The 19,187-nt window shown below is 44.4% G+C and overlaps 1 protein-coding gene across 4 annotated transcripts in view; it reads right to left on the bottom strand.

Annotated features, from left to right (window-relative positions):
• ACAN (aggrecan) overlaps positions 1-17,457 on the bottom strand; it is an 85,690-nt gene extending 68,233 nt beyond the window's left edge. For all 4 annotated transcript variants that reach the window (XM_080980232.1, XM_080980230.1, XM_080980235.1 and 1 more), the window contains exon 1: positions 17,080-17,457. The gene's annotated coding sequence lies outside the window, so the exon portion shown is untranslated. The remainder of the gene's footprint in view (positions 1-17,079) is intronic.
• Between the last annotated feature and the right edge of the window lie 1,730 nt (positions 17,458-19,187).

The following is a 19,187-nucleotide window of genomic DNA, read 5'->3' as shown; positions in this document are numbered from 1 at the left end:
CGTAGCGATCCCTCTTGCTGTTCTGGCTTCTGAGATTCAGAATATTTTTTTTCTTGTTTTCCTCCTCCAAAAGCTAGGTGCGTCTTGTGGTCTGGTGCGTCTTATAGAGCAAAAAATACGGTACTTATTTCCTTCACATCTGAAGGGAGGGCGTTCCACAGGGCAGGCGCCTCTGTCTGGTTCCCTGTAACCTTACTTCTCGCAATGAGGGAACCGCCAGAAGGCCCTCGGCGCTGGATCTCAGTGTCCAGGCTGAACGATGGGGGTGGAGACGCTCCTTCAGGTATACAGGACCGAGTCCGTTTAGGGCTTTAAAGGTCAGCACCAGCACTTTGAATTGTGCTTGGAAACGTACTGAACCACTCTGAAAACCAGCTCTGTGAGAGGAAGTGTGGTCTCCTAACAACTCTCAGCACCTTTAACAAACAACAGTTCCCATGATTCTTTGGGGGAAGCTATGACTTTAAAATGGCATGATACTGCTTTAAATGTATTGTGCAGTTGGGGTCCAAGCTTGCTCTGTGAGAGCTTTACTATTTCATCATTAATTTTTCGCAAGAAAGTCAAGTACATTTGAGTAATGCTAATAAAAATTATCCAATCCTTCATTCCCCTCCTTGCAGGGGTGTAACATGGGGGGGGGGGCACAGGGGCGGTTGCCCCTGGCGCAACATTGTTAGGGGCGCAAAATTTCAACACCTGGTGCTGCACTTCCATCATGCTTCCGGTGAACCAGGAAGTGACCTCTCTAGACAACAAAATGACTCTTTTTATCTCTGTGCCTACAATACATACTCTGACTGTTTTCCTCCCTCCCACCCCCTGCCCTCCCCACAGCCCCGGGTGTGGCAACCCACGCTACACCACTGCCTCCTTGCGGATATCTTTGAATTCCTTTCCATTTATTTATTTTTTATTTAAACATTTATAAACCATACTTTCATATAAAAATATCACAAGGAGGTACACAGCAAAAACACTAAAAACCTCAAGTAATTCAGTACAAGCTGGTTGGCAGAGAATCTCAGGTCTGAAAGGCTTCTCTGACTAATGCAGTGTTTAGAAGACATCTAATAACTAGCAGGGATGACTCCTGTGGATGGAAGAACATGTGCATGAAATGCAGATCTATGATGTATGAGCATATGACAAACTCTCTCCTGCTCATTGGCCTCTCCTTTGGATCCAGCCAGCTTTCTATTCTGATGTACCACTCCCTCTCCCCTTATGGATTTTTCTATAGAGTGAGTTCTAAAAAGCTGGGAAGGAGAATATAGGCTGTGTACATATAGCATTTTATTTTAGAATCCATGGAGACTGAGTGCTTGTCCTCGCACAATCTAGATCTATTGCATATTTTTTTGTCCCTAAAATGTGCTTCTTGTGAAACTGGTTTCATTCTGAATAGTAAAGCTCACTGCAGATTGATTCTGCATTACGCTGAAGTATGTCCATTTGAAAACAGGTGTAAGCTGACCTGTATGAATGCACACCTAGACTCAATCTAGACTAAAAACAGTATGTTGAGGATGAGTGCGAACAATTCCAGATTAAAAGAAAACATAACATTTTTTTGCTACAAACATGTTAGCATCTAACGCAGCCACAGGACCGAAAAAAATTAATATTCTGGAATTTAAGTCCAGGACTCAGTTCTCCTTTCTCCGACTGCTTAGACAGCTATTGGATAAAGATTGAGGAAGGAGGGGGTTCTTCTCCCTCCTTCGTCAGGACCTATAGCCACAAGCAAGGTGCCAGGAACACTGGCAAACACAATTTCCCTTGTTCTCCTGACAGACACGAGGGCTACTGCCATATTTTGGCATTGCAAAATAAGAGAGAAGCTTGAATGTATCCCTTACTGAGTCTTGGGGTGGATCAAAACAGAGTTGCTGATTCTTGAAATCAAAAGTTCCAGTATGTGGGTAGAGATAGGGGTGGAGCCCAGGTTGAATTGGGTCCTGGGAGGTGGAGCCCACCGCACAAATTGTTCCTTTGGCTTCGGTCCAAAGCTAAATAAACAGTGGGTGGGTTGAGCCCCGCCACCCTTCAGTCTCTGGTCTGTTGACAACAACCCTACATTGCACAGAGATCTAAAGTAAAATATACATGTGAGGGTGGGGGGAAATTGTTTTAGAAGCCATCTCAATCCTACTCTGAATTCCCTGCAACTCCTTTGAAACTGAAGGGGATGTGATCATTTTATGTTGAGAAAACAATTTGCATGCACAAACATATGTATTGCACCAATGTGTGTGTGTGTGTGTGTGTGTGTGTGTGTATACACACACACACACACACACACACACATATATATATTCAGAGAAAGAGGTGGATAGTTCCCATTATAAAATAAAAAGGCCCATCTATTCCTGAACCCAACAAAAAAGCTTCTATACATCTCACACTGTAAGCCCATTGAGAGGGAAAGGCAGAGGCAGCCAGTCACACCCACTCCCCCTTGTACACACAGATGGATGGAAGACCGAAGAACTTCAGGCTCGTACACACACAGGGCGATCTGTTCTGCTCTCGCACAAGGAGGCAGTGAGTTCTTAAAAAGCAAACTGTGCAGTTTCCGTTGTTACATGGTGCTCAAGTTAATTTAATATATAACAACTCTCTTTCTCATTCCACCTTCTCTCTCTCTCTCTCTCTCTCTCTCTCTCTCTCTCTCTCTCTCTCTCTCCTTAACCCCTGCTCCGGCCCCAACTCTTGCTCTTTTTAAAGGACTTTGAATGTTCAGAGCTGCTCTGCAGAGGCTGAAAGCTGGCACCGTATGTGGTCCAGGCTTTGCAATGAACACAGCTTTTGTTGCTGCTTGCTGAGAAGCTGGCCGCGAAGGGTACACACACACAGTGACCGGTTTGTCTGCTGTACAGGAGCTGAGTGGTGGAGGGACTGGCGGGAGGAGGAGGAGGAGGAGGGAGAGGGAGGTGACTGATTTTGGAGACAGTGGCACCTTGCGGTGGCCAGGCACCTTTCTGCAATGCAACAAGGGGAAGGCGAAGGGAACGGGCAGGTTAGAGCACCAGGACAGATAAGATGTCTCATTCATAGCCTATGAAAGCTCCTGTTGATTTTCGAAACGGTATGGAGGCGCTTAAGAAGCTGACGGTGGCTGCATACAAATGTGCCTCTTCTCAAGAAATCTAGGTGGGACTGTGCCAGTAATAAAACACACACACACACACCATTGCACCAAGGAAACCTACATTGTATGGCTCACACGAAATGGGCAAATAATAGAGGCCAGGATAAATGCAAATGGTTTGCTCGGGTTTGTCCAGTGGTATTTGGGTTCCCCCAGGATTTGAAAATAATTATTATTATTAATAATAATAATAATAATAATAATAATAATTTATTTATTTATACCCCACCCATCTGGCTGGGTTTCCCCAGCCACTCTGGGCAGCTTCCAACAAAACACTAAAATACAGTAACCTATTAAACATTAAAAGCTTCCCTAAACAGGGCTGCCTTTAGATGTCTTCTAAAAGTTTGGTAGTTATTTTTGTCTTTGACATCTGGTGGGAGGGCGTTCCACAGGGTGGGTGCCACTACCGAGAAGGCCCTCTGCCTGGTTCCCTGTAACTTAGCTTCTCGCAGCGAGGGAACCGCCAGAAGGCCCTAGGCACTGGACCTCAGTGCCCGGGCAGAATGATGGAGGTGGAGATGCTCCTTCAGGTATACTGGACCGAGGCTGGGAGATCACAGGGGCATGAAAAAAGGAGGAGAGGAATGGGATATAGGAACAAACAGCAGAGGCAGTTGCATGAGAGCAAATGGGTCACTGGCTCACCTGCCTCATCCTCTCCTCAGCCAGCCTGTACCTGCCTGCTTTCTTACTTACAACCAGTCCTCCTCCTTCATTTCAGTGTTGCCCCTTGTAGAACTGTTAGAGATCCTCAGGGTCCCTTCAAATGCTACAATTCTATGATTCTAGATTAAGTTGGCTCTGTCTGTCATTGGCTCTGGCTCTACCTACTGGGGCTCTCAGCCTTCTGCCCCAGCCCTGACTGAGAAGCAGAATGCCTCAATAGAATACATGCTTCTTTTTCCAGTCAGTTTTCTAGTAAGCTATTGCTCCTGTTTTGGACATGTATTTTTTTTATAGATTTCACAGGTTTTACAAATTTACTTATATTTCAATACATGTTTTTCCGAAAAATGTTGACTTCCCACCCTCACTTCCATGCTGTTTTTATTCCCACCTTATACCTACTGCTTTATATAACATACTTTGATCTAATCGCTGCTCCTGTTTTGGCTGTTTTGTGATGTCTGGTTAACCTTGTGAAGATGAGTTTCTTGCGTTTCAGCAGCAGAGTATCTGCTTTGCATGCAAACAGTCCCAGGTTCAATCCCTAGCATCTCTGTTCTTGGTATGAGCTTTCGTGTGCAAGCACACTTCTTCAGATACCTTCTTCAGATATCTGAAGAAGTGTGCTTGCACACGAAAGCTCATACCAAGAACTAACTTAGTTGGTCTTAAAGGTGCTACTGGAAGGATTTTTTTTATTTTGACTATGGCAGACCAACACGGCTACCTATCTGTAACTAGCATCTCTGGTTAGGGTTAGGAAAAAACCCTCCTTGAAACTTGGAGAGCCACTGTCCGTCACTAGATAATACTCAACTAGGTAGACTAATGGCCTGACTCAGTACGAGGCAGCTTCCTGTTACTTTTCTTCAGAGCAGCTGTGGGGAACCTCTGATCCACATGACTACTTAGACCATATTGGCTAAGCCAGGCCTACCTGCCCTATACCTGATGCCAGGTGTGGGACAGGAAAAGGGCTGAAAGAGGGTTTACAGACACCACTGATGAACAGCACCTGCCAATACCTGTGTAAGGCCCCATACACAGTGTGTTTCAAGCCCCTCCAATAAGGCTGGAAGGATCTGTCAGTTTCTAATTTTCCTGATGTTAAACTCAGTTTTCTACACTTTCACATCAATTAGCAGATTTTTTTTTTTAAAAAAAATCCTCAAGAAGGTTCACCAGCATTTTAGTGTGAATTTCTCCCATAAAAACCACATTCCTATATGCTGTTTTGACTAACATACACATTTTTTGCAGTGCAATCTCCCCCAATGCATTTTTGTATTTCCTTTCCACCCTTATCTTCATTTTTATGCACACTTTCCCCTAATATAAGTATGTTTTTGGTATACATTGGTTAGGTGGAGAACTGCATCGCAAAATTCGGGTCGGTGCAAATTTTGAAGGATCACTGTGTTTCGGTTCGCATGGTGTGGATTTGACAAAGTTGACTTTAAATGTGTACTGAACCTAATTTTTTCCTCCTTCCCTACCCACCAATCAGGTGATCATCAGGGCTTCTAAAGTGCTGTGCCCAGGGCTTCCTAATAACCTATGATCACCTGGTCCGTGGGACTTGCAAAGTGCAATGTTGCGCCTTTGTCCACCTGGTTTGATTTCAAACCACATGGACAGAAAATGGCAACCTATTTTCAACTTGGCCTACAGTGAGTGGGGGAAGATAAATTTTTGACCGGCTGGCAAGACCCAGCTCTGCACCTCTGCTCTAGAGTTGAAATGCTTGAGTGTGTAATGTATGTGTGTTGATTCTAGTATCTATGCATGTATGAATGTGTGTGTGTGTGTGTGTGCGTGCACTAGAGCACCATGTTATGGGCATCATGTTATTTCACACACTGAAGCTTGTGAGGTATGTTCTGAACAGCCAACATTATTCAAATATATGTTTCCTTAACACCCTATTGGCTTTGAAATAAATGGGAGAGGCTATTGAGGAGTAAACCAAAAAGCAAAGAACAGGTGGGGAGAACCTTCAGCAATGTATAATGAGGCAGCTAATCTTGGTGTGAGTGAAAATGACACAAATAACAGAAGGTTATTGAGTTCTAAGATCAAAGACCCACTGGGTTGTATCTAATGTAGCACTAAGTGACTTTGACTTTTTCTTTTGGCAAAATGCTTTGGTGCCAGCAGAACATTAGTTGCACAAGAGAACGCATAAGCAGTTTGCTTGTAGCTCTGCTGTGCAATAGATTATGTTACACCACAAGTGTCTGCTAGCACAACTGTTGCATTGGATTCCTCTGTTGTGCAGCATCAAAACTCATTCATCTGCTAGCTCAAGAGCCTTTGCGCTAGCAGACAGAGACCACTGGGCACCGCCCCTTATCTCCAAAGTTAACACTTAGTGCTTAGATTGGAGCTAATGGTTCTTTACAACTGAAGTCATCTGAGATCAGGTGACTGACAGGAGGGTGTAAAGGGACCCCTGACCATTAGGTCCAGTCGTGGCCGACTCTGGGGTTGCGGCACTCATCTCGCTTTATTGGCCGAGGGAGCCGGCGTACAGCTTCCAGGTCATGTGGCCAGCATGACTAAGCCACTTCTGGCGAACCAGAGCAGCCCACGGAAACACCGTTTACCTTTCCGCCAGAGTGGTACCTATTTATCTACTTGCACTTTAACGTGCTTTCAAACTGCTAGGTTGGCAGGTGCAGGGACCGAGCAATGGGAGCTCACCCTGTCGCGGGGATTCAAACCGCCGACCTTCTGATCGGCAAGTCCTAGGCTCTGTGGTTTAACCCACAGCGCCACCCGCGTCCAAACAGGAGGGTGTAGTTTGCCCCAAATAGCCTTGCAGGCAAAGGCCTTGTGGGTCTAATTAGGGTCAAGGGTCAGAGGCTCCCCACTGAGGCTGTAAGGGACACAAGAAGTAAAAGGAAGGAGGGAAGAGGTGGTGTGGCTACAAAAGGGCTAGAGATTAGAAGAAGCATTACAGGAATAAAAATGTCAAAACAATGCACTGTCTACGGTAGCAGTGGGACACCTATGGTCTTCCAGATGTTGTTGAACTACAGCTCCCATCAGCACCTTTGGCCCTCCAGATGTTGCTCAACAACAAATCCTATCATCCCTGGCCACTGGCCATGCTTGTTGGGGCTGATGGGAGGCCAAAAGTTCCCTTCATGTGGCCTTAGGAGATGTCATTGTTAGAGAAGCCTCAAAGAGACAGTACAACTTGGTGACAAAGCTGGAATTCAGGAACACTGTGTCCTCATGGCTCACTGAGGTCATGGTGCTCTAGAATCTAATGACTATATCCTGTATGACTGTATACTGAGTATAAGTTATCGATGGGCTCTTTGACATTTTATAAAATCACTGCCAAACTGGACAAGAAAAATGATGCTTTCAGAAGGGCAACACTCTCACAGTGTCTGGGAGATCAACTACAACTGACTTCCCCCGCCTCCAATTTGCACAGTCTAGATTTGCCTCAGTAAGTAGTTCACTACACAAATGTTGTGGTTGAAATATTTAAATTTGGACACCTAATACAAGCTCTGGGCAAATCTATATATGCCTATGATAACTAGCTAAATCATGGCAGCAGAGAGAATTAGAAGCTTATGCGATTTAGGAATCAGGTGGTGGGAAAATGCATCCACAAAACATTACATTATAAATTTCTGCAGCAGGATGAACAGCCACCAGAGAAGGCAATTACTATGGCCAGGTTGTATGAAAGAGTTCAAGAATAAAGTTGCCTAATGGCTGCTATGTGTGGTGACTGCAGATATGTCCATTAATTGTGTCACTCAGCAATGTAGCAATCACAAGGGATGCTGCACCCCAGGATACAAATCAGACAAGCTCTGATAATCTTGGCTGCCACTCGGGATGGGGGGGGGGAGAAATTAAATGTGGTTTGCATTTAAAGTCATAACCGCATACAAAAATGTATTTTTTAAGAGAATGCTGTAGAATTTCAAGAGGATTTTTTTTGAAAAAGAAATTGCTGAAGAAATGTGGAGAATTGAATTTTAAAAATGAGAAAGAGAGAGAACCAAACTGGACATTTGTAGCTTGTTGTTTTAAATATTGCATTTTTTTTTTAATTAATGTTGTTTTTTAATTGTTGTGACCCACCCTGGGACCATAGGGTGAAGGGTGGGTAATAAAATATATAATAATGATAATGTTAATGATAACTGAACCACTCCTGAGAGCAGTGTGGCACAACAAATGCTACTTGTTTATATTGCAAATAATTAAGTGGACATAGAACTTGGATTTCTCACAAAAAAAGCCAGAGATGCAGACTAACTGCAATCATGGGCCAACTGAAGACATTTTTACACCTGAGGCAAAGGACAATATGCCTTCCTTACCACCAGCACAGGCACTTCCTTTTAACATGGGACAGCATCCTTCACTGCACCTAAGGGCAGTAGGCTAGCTTAGGGACTCACAGGACAGATCACTTGGCTACACAGCTGCCTGCTTTATAACTCTCAGCATCTGCCACCTGAGGCATCTGTGCCACTCTGCCTCATGATAGGGCTTGCCCTGGACAAACTTGTATGAGCTGCCTTGGCAACTGAAAATGAGGAGGAGGAAGAGGGCCTGGTTTATTTTATGAATTACAAAGGGAAAGGAAGTGTGGAAGTTAACAGGAAGCAGTCAGAGATGATGATTGATACTGGGAGTGAAAGGAATTTTGTTAGTGCCAAACTTTACTACACAATTAAGGCTGTTGCCCACAAATAACAACAACAAAAACCACTTATGCTCAGCTCCATCCATTCATGTTTATGGGTTACTGGGAAGCACAGTTCTCATAGAAAAATACTGTTGTATGTTGGTCATGGGGAACATCTACTTGCCTAGAAGACTGCTTTTGTCGTACTTATTTTTCAGAAGGGAGAGTCAGTGAATCAGATCTCAAATGGAGTCTTTAGTTCTTAAAGACTCCAAAACCTAAGAATCTGAAAGAACCACTCAGAACCACTTTCTGGACTAAAATGGGCTTTTCTTAAACTGTTCTACAGTGACAGTGCCACCTTTTCAGCACCTGAAAATTGCACCAACCTAGGACCATTGTCTTGTCTATTATAACCTTTATGTACCAAACACTGAGGGACAGTGGTGTTGGACTAAGAGTCATTTTGCTACAGACTTAACCAGCTGAATCTTGTAAACCTGTAGTAAATGCCAGCTGCTCCCCTTTCTACTCCAGAGAAGCGGTATTCACAGAATGAACATAAAACTCGGTGGCATGTATGGTTCATAAAACATTGCAATGCTTGCTTCTGAGGGATGTCGTTTTGTGTTGTTGACTGATCACAAAGTACTCATACACCTGCTTCAACCAACTAAAAACAATGTCTTACCATCTTGCATTCAGCATCTCACTGGGAGATGATAACACTATGCTTGTACTATCAAACACAGCTTTAGGAAGCCCAACACAGTTGATTTTATTATTACATCTTACACTCTCTGAAATGGGGTGAAACTCCTTGTTAAGGCTGTCAACATGTGTATTTTGTGGTTCAAGGCACTATCTCTTGGAAGAAAAGATATCAGTAGGATGTATTTCTCGCTACGTTGAAACATATTATTCAATCTGGCAACTGATCATACAGAAAGTGCCCAGCTAGTTGCACCCTTTCAAGCATGTAAACTGCTTGGAGGATTTTGTTGTTGGTGGTGTATACATCTTATTAAATAACCAATTTTGCCTCTGGCAAAATTTCCGTCCATGAGGATGTTCTGTCAAGAGGTGAGCGGGTTGTTATGCCTGCTGCAGCTGCTATTCCTGAATCTAAGATATGCAATTGATTGAAGGTGGCTCATGATAAGATGCATCATGGGGTTCTATGGACCAAACAACTTCTATGTGCAAAGTTTTACTGGCCAAATATGGGTTCTGATGTGGAACGCTATATCAGGAACGTGCTGATTATGGATGGACCCAACCTTCACATGATGATCAACCAACATGACCTCTTCAGTTAGCACACCATCCTTGGACCAAGCTAGGCATTGATGCATGAGACATGTACTCCAAACCTTTGTGCTCAAGTCACTGATGATTAGGGCTGTGTACCAGATTTGGCCAAAGCCCAAATTTTGAACTGAATCAGGCTCAAATGGTGGGGGCTCCAGGCTTTTCCTGAGTTGGGTGGAAACAGCCTCAAATCACCCCACATTGGACTACCCAGAGTGATCTGGGGCTGTCAAGGGGCAGAATGTCAGGCAGGAATGAGAGGCAGGCAGCCCCAGCATGTTCCACCACAGGGAATGGGCTGGGGAAGCAGACTCCAGCAGGACTGAAACTTCCACTCACTAGCTGGTGAGCAAAGGATTCAATTCTGCAGGATGCAGGTGATCATTCACAAGCACGTTCCCTGCAAGGAAGGAGGTAGAGCATCTCCACCCCCCTCTCAAAACCCCAATTGAACATTTGCCCCATGCCTCAAATTGATTTGGGACTGGATCTGGGTTGGGTGTTCCTTCGCTGTTTGAAGAAAACCCTACAAGCAGCTCACTGTGAAAGGCAGAATTGGAAAATAGAATTATTAAAGATCTTTATGGCCTATTGACCTACTTCATGCAGAATTTCAGAGGAGACATTTCCCAGATTGCATTTTTCTTGTCAGATTCATACCAAACTAGGGTCAGGGTGAAATTTGATTAAGTTTTCATTTGAAGGCAAACCTACCTAATCTGCACTTTCTAAAGCAACACACAAACCGAAGCAGAGTCATCCTGTAAAGCTGGCACTTCTCCAGGTTTTTCCAATGCAGTTCTCCAGCCAAGTAAAGTGTGCATGTAAATGCATATATTAGTAAAAAAAACCATACAAAAATATATCATACCAGGGGAAACTGCCTTGCAAAATTGCAAAGAAAAAAAAGTAAGTATTAGGAGAAATCTGCACTAAAATGCTGATCAAAAATCAATCAATCAATCAATCAATCAATCAATCAATCACACACTGATGTGGAGAATGGAGGACTGGAAAAATGAGGAACTGAGATGTTCTCCAAACTGACAGATGTGCCCATCCATGCACCAAACTTCCTGTGCTCACCAGCAGAACCAGGACAAGGTGAAACAATATAGTGATGCAAAACAAAGGGCTAAAGGACACAGCATCAGAGTTGTGGGCCTGCTTCCATTCTGGGGAACCATTGGCACTTCAGACATTGGTGAACTACAACTCCTATCTCCACTGGCCATTGACCATGCTTGCTAGGTCCAATGGGAGATGTAGTTCAGGTGCCCCACAACCTGGTCAACATTGCTAGCACTATTGCAGGTGATAAATTTCAGCCAACCTGTAGACATGAGCACCGTGTGATTCTTAGGAGCAGATTGCACGCTTCCTTTGAGCATATGAACCCTGAAAATGGGAGTGTTGTAATTAGAAATGTTGAACTTCTGCAAAAGGTCCCACCTCGGGTACCAGCTTGAGTATGGAGATGCAGAGGTTCCTCATCATAATTCTGATTCAGCTACAACTGCTGAAGCATCCAGTGACAACAGGAGCAAGGAGATAGGGGAAGCAGAGGCTACACTTCTATGTCAAACCTTCTCCAGAGAAGACGGCTATTAAGTGCATGAGCTGTTTGGTGACCCTCCACATTTAAAGTCCAGATTAAATAGGATTTTAAGGATCTAGTTCATTTATATAAATATGCATTTTAGAAAAATAATAATGTAAGAGTGGGCTTAGGTTTTGATCTAATGTAGTGTATTCTCTTATAGATACTTCTCCTCTTCTACATCTCCCAGAAGTCTCTGTAAGGCAGCAACAGGGATCCTTTTTCAGCTTGAGGGCCACATTACCATGTGCGCAGCCTTCTGGGGGCCACATGCCAGAGGTGGACACTGGCCGGAGGCAAAAGTGAGCAGAGCAATGAAAGCGATTTTTTACTTTTATACAGTAGTCTAGTTTCTACACACATACCTGTCCCCAGTGGGGTTTTTCCTAGAAAAAATGGGCTAGTACTCACCAGCAAGCAGGGGGCGAGGCCAGCACATGTGGGAGGGGCGTGGCCTGATGCCAAGGCTGGGTGGTGAAGGCAGGTGAGCTGCTTGACACTCCCCTTCCTGCCCACCCACCTGCCAGGGCATTGAAGAAGAAGAAGAAGAGTTTGGATTTGATATCCCACTTTATCACTACCCTAAGGAGTCTCACTGTGGGTTAAACCACAGAGCCTAGGACTTGCCGATCAGAAGGTCGGCGGTTCGAATCCCCGCAATGGGGTGAGCTCCCATTGCTCGGTCCCTGCTCCTGCCAACCTAGCAGTTTAAAAGCACATCAAAGTGCAAGTAGATAAATAGGTACTGCTCCAGCGGGAAGGTAAACGGCATTTCCGTGCACTGCTCTGGTTAGCCAGAAGCAGCTTAGTCATGCTGGCCACATGACCCGGAAGCTGTACGCCGGCTCTCTCGGCCAATAAAGCAAGATGAGCGCCGCAACCCCAGAGTCGGCCACGACTGGACCTAATGGTCAGGGGTCCCTTTACCTTTACCTTTAAAGAGTCTCAAAGTGGCTAACAATCTCCTTTCCCCTCCTCCCCCACAACAAACACTCTGTGAGGTAAGTGGGGCTGCGAGACTTCAAAGAAGTGTGACTAGCCCAAGGTCACCCAGCAGCTGCAAGTGGAGGAGCGGGGAAGCGAACCCGGTTCACCAGATTATGAGTCCACCGCTCTTAACCACTACACCATGCTGGCTCCCATTGTTGCCCAGGTGAAGAGGCCTTCCCTGTCTGGCTTGGGAAGGTGGCAGCAGGGCTCCAGGATCCTGTCAGAGCATCGTGCCTCCTCCCCTAAGCTGAGCAAACACTTCCCAGGCTTGGGGAAGGAGGTGTCATGCTCTGATGGGGTCTGAGAGCCCTCCCACCTCCTTCCCTCTCCCCACACCAGATGATACTACTGCATATTGTTGTGTACCACCAGAAGAAAGCACTGCCTGTCTCTATCCTCTGCCTAGGCAAGAAGCATTATTAGAGTTCAAGGATACATTTCACCAAGGCATAAAACACTCAAGGAGGGTGCAAAGCAGGGGCAGTGAGGGGGGGGTCTTGAGGGGAGATCAAGGGGTGGATCTAGTGGGTGGATCCAGGAAGGGAAAAGCCAAGGCAAAGGTCTAGCTTCAGAGCCTGAAGGATTGTTGCATCAGGGGGCCGAGCAAGGGCAAAATGTGGGAGGAGCCAATATAAACTAGGAGATTGGAGATTTGGAAAATTAGACAAGCCAGGGGAAGGAGTAGGAAGAGATCTGGCAGGGCCAATGCAAAGTCCTCAGTGTACTGTTTTCACCAGAACCTGATGCTTCAATGAAGAAAAAGTGAAATTTGCTCCGCTGGTTTATTGTTATTATTTTATTCCACCATTTCTTTGGGCTTGCCCGTACTTCCACTTGTCTCATGCCTAGTAAGCACAGGTCTGAGTAGTTTTGCCTTTGCTGTGCTGCTTTCCCCCAGAAAACACACTCTTTAGCGCTAAATCAGAACAAACAGCAATCTGTTGAAAAATGGATTGCCATTTGTTCTGATTCGGTGCTATACCATAAGTGTTCCTGGGGGGAAATGGCAGGGCAAATGGAGGTGTGAATAAGCCTTCTTTTACTTACCTGTCCCACCCCCTCAACCCCAGTGTCTACATGTTCTTGTATGTAACAAAAACTATTCATTTTTCTTTAAGAATCCGGTGCTGCGTATTGGCTGGGTTGTGTGACCCAACAAGGCCAAAAACTAAATCCTTATTTTGTACACATCCAGTCTCTTTGTGAAATAAAGTTTAGGCCTCATATACATGACCCATGACTTCTTCTTCTTCTTTGATCTCATGGACCACTTTCAGAAGAGCCAGTCAAAAGACTCACAACTTATGCTTGTCCTCTGTAGTAAGGACGCAACAAACAATATCCTACCTCAGTGACACTAGTAAGTATCTTTTTCATTGCTGTTTCAGGGCTGGTGCAAAACCTGTCCACTTCCTCCCAAGGCATTATGGTCACTGAAGTAGCAGATCAAAATTTAAGTCTTCAATTAAGGAGGGTATATAGTCCTCCTACCACTGTTTAATCCTGTAAGGTACGTTAGGCTGAGAGACAGTGACTGGCCCAAGGTCACTCAGCGAGCTTCATGTCTGAGGAAGGATCTGAACTCTAGTTTTCCAGGTTCTAGTCTGGCACTCTAACCACTGCTCCACACTGGCCCTCTTCTTAAGTGCATCCCAATGATATTTATTAGCACAGACTATGACTTTTCTCCCATAGATACACATGGCTATTGTATACTCCTAGAAAGGTAACTGTGTTGGTTCATTTTACAGGTTCCTCAAGGTTCTTCAGTGCATTTTCTCCCAGGCATTTTGGGACAACGTTGTGATAGCAGTGGGACCTGCCTCTACTGCCACAGAGTTGCCTCCTATCTATTAAGACAAACCTGAAAGTGGGAAGGGGGAATTCATTCTATATGCACAGGGGCCAAAGACCTTAAGGGATCTCTCTATGCTTCCTCCTCATTCCAGTGATATACAATTTCTTAGTAAATAACACCATTTGGCTAAATTGCTGTTACCCTCCCAATAATCGTTTCAAAGCACTAGTGGGCAATGCTGATGGATTTAACAATTGCTTTTTTAAAAGCACCTGATAACTTTTCCTGCTCGTCTTTACGATTTACACAGTCAATTTGGACTGACTTGTAGAAGTGAGCAATTTGCTTTAACCATTAAAAAAAAAACAGATTATGTTCCTTCTGAGTGTTACCGCTGTTGGAAGAAGTCTAAGAAGTTTTTTAAAAAAATAAATAAGACTAATAGAGCCATAGAGAAAAGAAACTTTCTAACTGGATAGGGTAGGGGGAAAATGTGAGGTTTTGGCATCAGGTTGAAAATGCAAACTTCCATGAGTAATGAAGGGGTTGAAAGAAGAAGAAAAAAAGCAGTCTCCATGTAGAAACGACACTTTCTTTTCAACGTGAAACCGCAGCTTGGAAAAATTGCACTTTCTGTGCATTCATTCAAAAGGAAGGCGGGTATTTAGAGATTCTAAGCAGATCCCTGGACTTTAAAAGAATGCCAAGTCACTGTAGACCTTGCAACAAACCATATTTCAACAGCAACAAATCCCTGTTAGCTGCCCAAGTCTATTGATTTTTTTTTTTTAAGTTTTATTTTAGAATGTAGGACAAACATACTCCCCCCTCCTTTCCTGCAGCCATTCATCCATCATTTATACTAGTGTTGAGCTCACCAGCCACACAATCCTATGGTAATTACAGCCTCTTTAACTACACAATCACCCTCACATATAATGGAAGTCACAGACAGATTATACCAGGAGGTGACATCAAAGTACAAACACATCCGATAATTCTTGGTTTTGCAGCATAGCGATTTTTGAATCTTGCTCAACAGCGGTGAGCTCTGTAATTTCCAGTTTTGCAGAACGGTTTGCAAATACATTATTAGCAAATCTATAATTTTGCTGTTTGGTATCAGTGCTTTGCTTTATGAGTCACCATTGACCAAGGCAGGCAGTGTGGGCTTGGGAAGTGGGCTGAGGACATGGGCTCTGAGCCACGAAACTCACTTGATGACAATGGACCAATCCCTATCTCTCAGGGTGGCCTACCTCACAGAGCTGTTGTGAGGAAAAATTAGGAAGAGTCCATGCGCGCCACTCACAACTCCATGGAAGAAAGAGTGAGAAGTGCCTATGTGATAAACTGAGGCTGTAATCCTAAACCCACTTAAACGGGGAGTAAACCCCATTGATTTCAATAGGATTTCCTCCTCTTGTGTAGATATGGTTAGGATTGCAGCCCAATTCTAAACTTAGGCCGAGCTATGGTAAATTCACCCCATAGTCGTTGTGCACTGCTATTCCATATACAAATGCTTGACGCTTTAACTTGGTCTACATTTTTAAGCAAACTGTTCTGATGTGGACTTCCTAAACTAATAGGCATATTAGAATATAGTTGTCATTGGCTTTTCACATTTCTCTGAATTTTGTTATACAATTCTCGGCTCAACCCCCCCCCCAAAAAAAAAAAATAAAATTCCATGCTGTATATAAAGTGCTTTTTGGAAATAAAACATATACAAGAAATGCATTTTTAGAGTAAAATGCATACAAAATGCAGATTTGTTTCTGTGTTGCTGTTTTTTAAAAAAATAAAAATTACAGAATGATGAGGAGGCAGGAGAGAACAGATTTATGAATGAACACATCTGAATGAACTAACACAGAGCAAAAATAGACTGGATACAATTTGTTCTCACTGAATTTAGCCAAAGCCACGGAAGCAAATTTCGTGAGGCAAGCTGAAGATTTGAAAAGATGGAGATGTACAAATGCTGTTGTTTCACGATCAAAAACAAAGAGTTGAATCCTGCTTTATGAATGGATTTCAGAAGCATCAATTACATTTGTCAGCATTCATTCTCTCCTCATTTCCCCCTCATTCTGATTTATGTGGATTGTAAGCTCCTTGCAGACAGGGACCCATCTATGCTGCTGTTCCATGTAACTCTACAAGGTGCTGTAAGTATGATCATGGCATGGTATAAATAAAAATACGATGATATTTGTCTGGGGTGGAGTAGGGAGGGACAATGACAGAAACTTTTTCTGATGGAAAACAAGAGGCTTGCAGAATAAATTTTCCACTAAAGTGCCGTCTGTATTCAGATGGCATCATTTATTGTGGAGAGGGCTGGGCGGTTGACCCCTAACCCTACTCTACGTCTTGTGCGCCAGCTATTCTTTCATTATAAGCAGAGTCTGTTATTATTATTGTTTTAGCAAGCAAACTAGGCAATGCCCTTCTTTGGACTATAGATCTATTTCCTTGAAATTTCAACAGACTGAGTTGCTGGCAGAGTCTGATTTTTTTCTTGGTTGCTTGGCAACAGTGGGCATTGCACATGCACACGCTTCTCTGACATGAACAAACTTTTCTGGGGTGCAACTTTTTACAACAAGTTGGGTGTCGAAACCACCCCATATTCTTGCATTCCTGCACATACATAATCCATTGAATCAGACTGACAGCTCATCTGGCCAAGGATGTGGTCAGCAAGAGCCCTCCAGGAATTCTACAAGCATGGCATGAAACCTTCAACCCTGTTCAATGCTCCAAGCATATGCCATTCAAAGGTACCACTGCCTCGGGATTCTAGGGGGAAACATCCAATCCATCCCACCTTGGTTAAAAATAAAATACTTAACAGCAAAAAAGGAAAAATACATGCTTACCTTCAACAAATTCAGTGCTTCAAGAATTTAAGTCCCATACACCTAACAGAGCAATAAGGATTCTTGTGTGTTAAGAAAGAGGTTACAACGTCCGGCAATCCCTTGTAGATCCCCTTCACAGCCTCCAGATGAGATTTCCTGCTTTTGTTTTGTGGATAGAGCTTTCCCCCCTCCCTGGTTTATTAACCTCCCAAGAAGAAATCAAAATTATTGGTACGTCAGGTTCCTTTCATGCAGTGGCAGCAAAAGCAGCAGCAGCAGCAGCAAGGTTGATTTTTTGGAAGGAAAAAAAAATCAAAAGAGCGAAGGGGTGGGGGTGAGAGATTTTTAAGCAACAGCCCACGTTGAGCTGCTACTGGCTGTGAAAAGAGACTTCCAGACTCCTCCTGTCCCTCCTTAGATACCTCTTGCTATAGCTGGCAGATTGCTAAAGGCACTGAATCCTCCTATGAAAAGTTTGAGTCAAGGTAGGCAGGAATCCAGGAAAAATAAGACAGGAGCTTGGGTGGGGAAGAGGAGGGTGGTGGGAGGCAGCAAAAGGAGGGCTGTAAGAGAGAAAAGAGAAGCCAAACCTCTTGGGGGGGGGAGGGAGAGGGGGGCAGAAGAAAAAGAAAGGATGACCAAAAGTCCTGAATAGGGAGAACAGGGAATTGGGGGATTTATTTTATTTTTAAACAAAACAACTGTTTGGAGGGAGAGCAGCCAAAGTATGTACCACAAGTGGTTGAAAGTAAGGAAGAATATAAGGAATGAGGTTGAAGAAAGAACCAGGACTTGTGCAAAAATGGGGATGTGGGGGGGAGGAGAGAGAATCGAGATATATCTAATTAAAATCTCTCAGCAAGACGAGTGGGTGAAAATGAGAGAGAGGGTGCCTGCAATGCAGTCAATAATGCTGCAGGCTGGCTAAGGGAGCTGTCAGGATAAATATTTGGAGCATCTTCCGTAGGGGGTCACCCAAAACATGCAAGGCAGGCAGAAGAGAGGAAAGTTCGGAGGGTTCCAGTTAGGGTGCAATTGGCAGGCGTCCGGCTACACAGACACAGAATATTAATTAGTATTCATTTATTGCATTTATACTTCACCTCCCTCCGTCCCCACAAGGAGTTCAAGGTGGCTTAAATTGTTCTATCCCCGCCTCCATTTAATCCCCACAATAACCTGTGAGGTTGATTAGGCTGAGAGGCTGTGAGCTGGTTCAAGGTCATTCAGTGACCTTCATGGCAGAGTGGGGATTTGAACCCCGGTCTCCCAGGTCTTGGTCTGACACTCTCACCACTACACCACACTGCCTCTCCAGTGGGAAGACACTGGCCAAGCAGCCCATAGGTACTTCTGCTGAGGTTACCATTCAGTTTGTCCTGTCGTGTGCTGGTCCTGAACAGAACTTAGTGGGAAATGGTACCTTGCTAGGAAGATGCAGCGAGAAGGGAGCAAGAAGAATTGGTGCCATGTATATTGTGATGGATTTGTGAGCGGGAACTTGCCCTGAAACCCTAGAAATTAATAAGTGGTAGGATTTTGATTATTTGGGATGTGGGAAGGGAGAAATACAAGCCACAGGGGAATTCTTGAGCCAGCCTATGCAAAACCACCTGGTCATTGGCAATGCATGGGAACTGTCTTCGCCTGCCCCCTTTGCCCTGAGATGTGAACAGAGAGTGGGGTACCAGGGTAATTGGGTGTGAGGTGATAGGAAAAGAGAACTTTTAGCAGGGTGTTCTGGAAAGAAGAAGGAAGAAGAGAGACTGCGGTCCATCTTGGGCAGGCTGGCTGAAGGCTGGCTGGGAGAGATGGCTTGGACTCCAGGGCTGCACTGCCGTGGGGTGCAAGCCCCTCTTGAAATGACCATGCCGTAAGATCTGGCCCTCCTCCATACAGACTGAAGGTGTAAATAGGTGAACAAACCATATTTCTAAAAGCTACGACAGTCTCTGCCGTGTCTCAGTTCTCCAAAGGAACACAGGTCCTGGATGAGTGCCTTGAGCCCCCAGGAATCTTGCAGAGAGTGGGGGCGGCGTATGACTTTTGAAACAATATATTTATCTATCAGTGTTCTTTATCAGAGTTCAAGGACACATTCCAGCCAGGCAAAAACATTTGGGGGG

This window comes from Podarcis pityusensis (genome assembly GCF_964106645.2).
Source record: "Podarcis pityusensis genome assembly, chromosome: 14".
NCBI lineage: Eukaryota > Metazoa > Chordata > Lepidosauria > Squamata > Lacertidae > Podarcis > Podarcis pityusensis.
The sequence above is the reverse complement of the archived record's forward strand: the minus strand, read 5'-3'. Positions and strand labels throughout refer to the sequence as shown.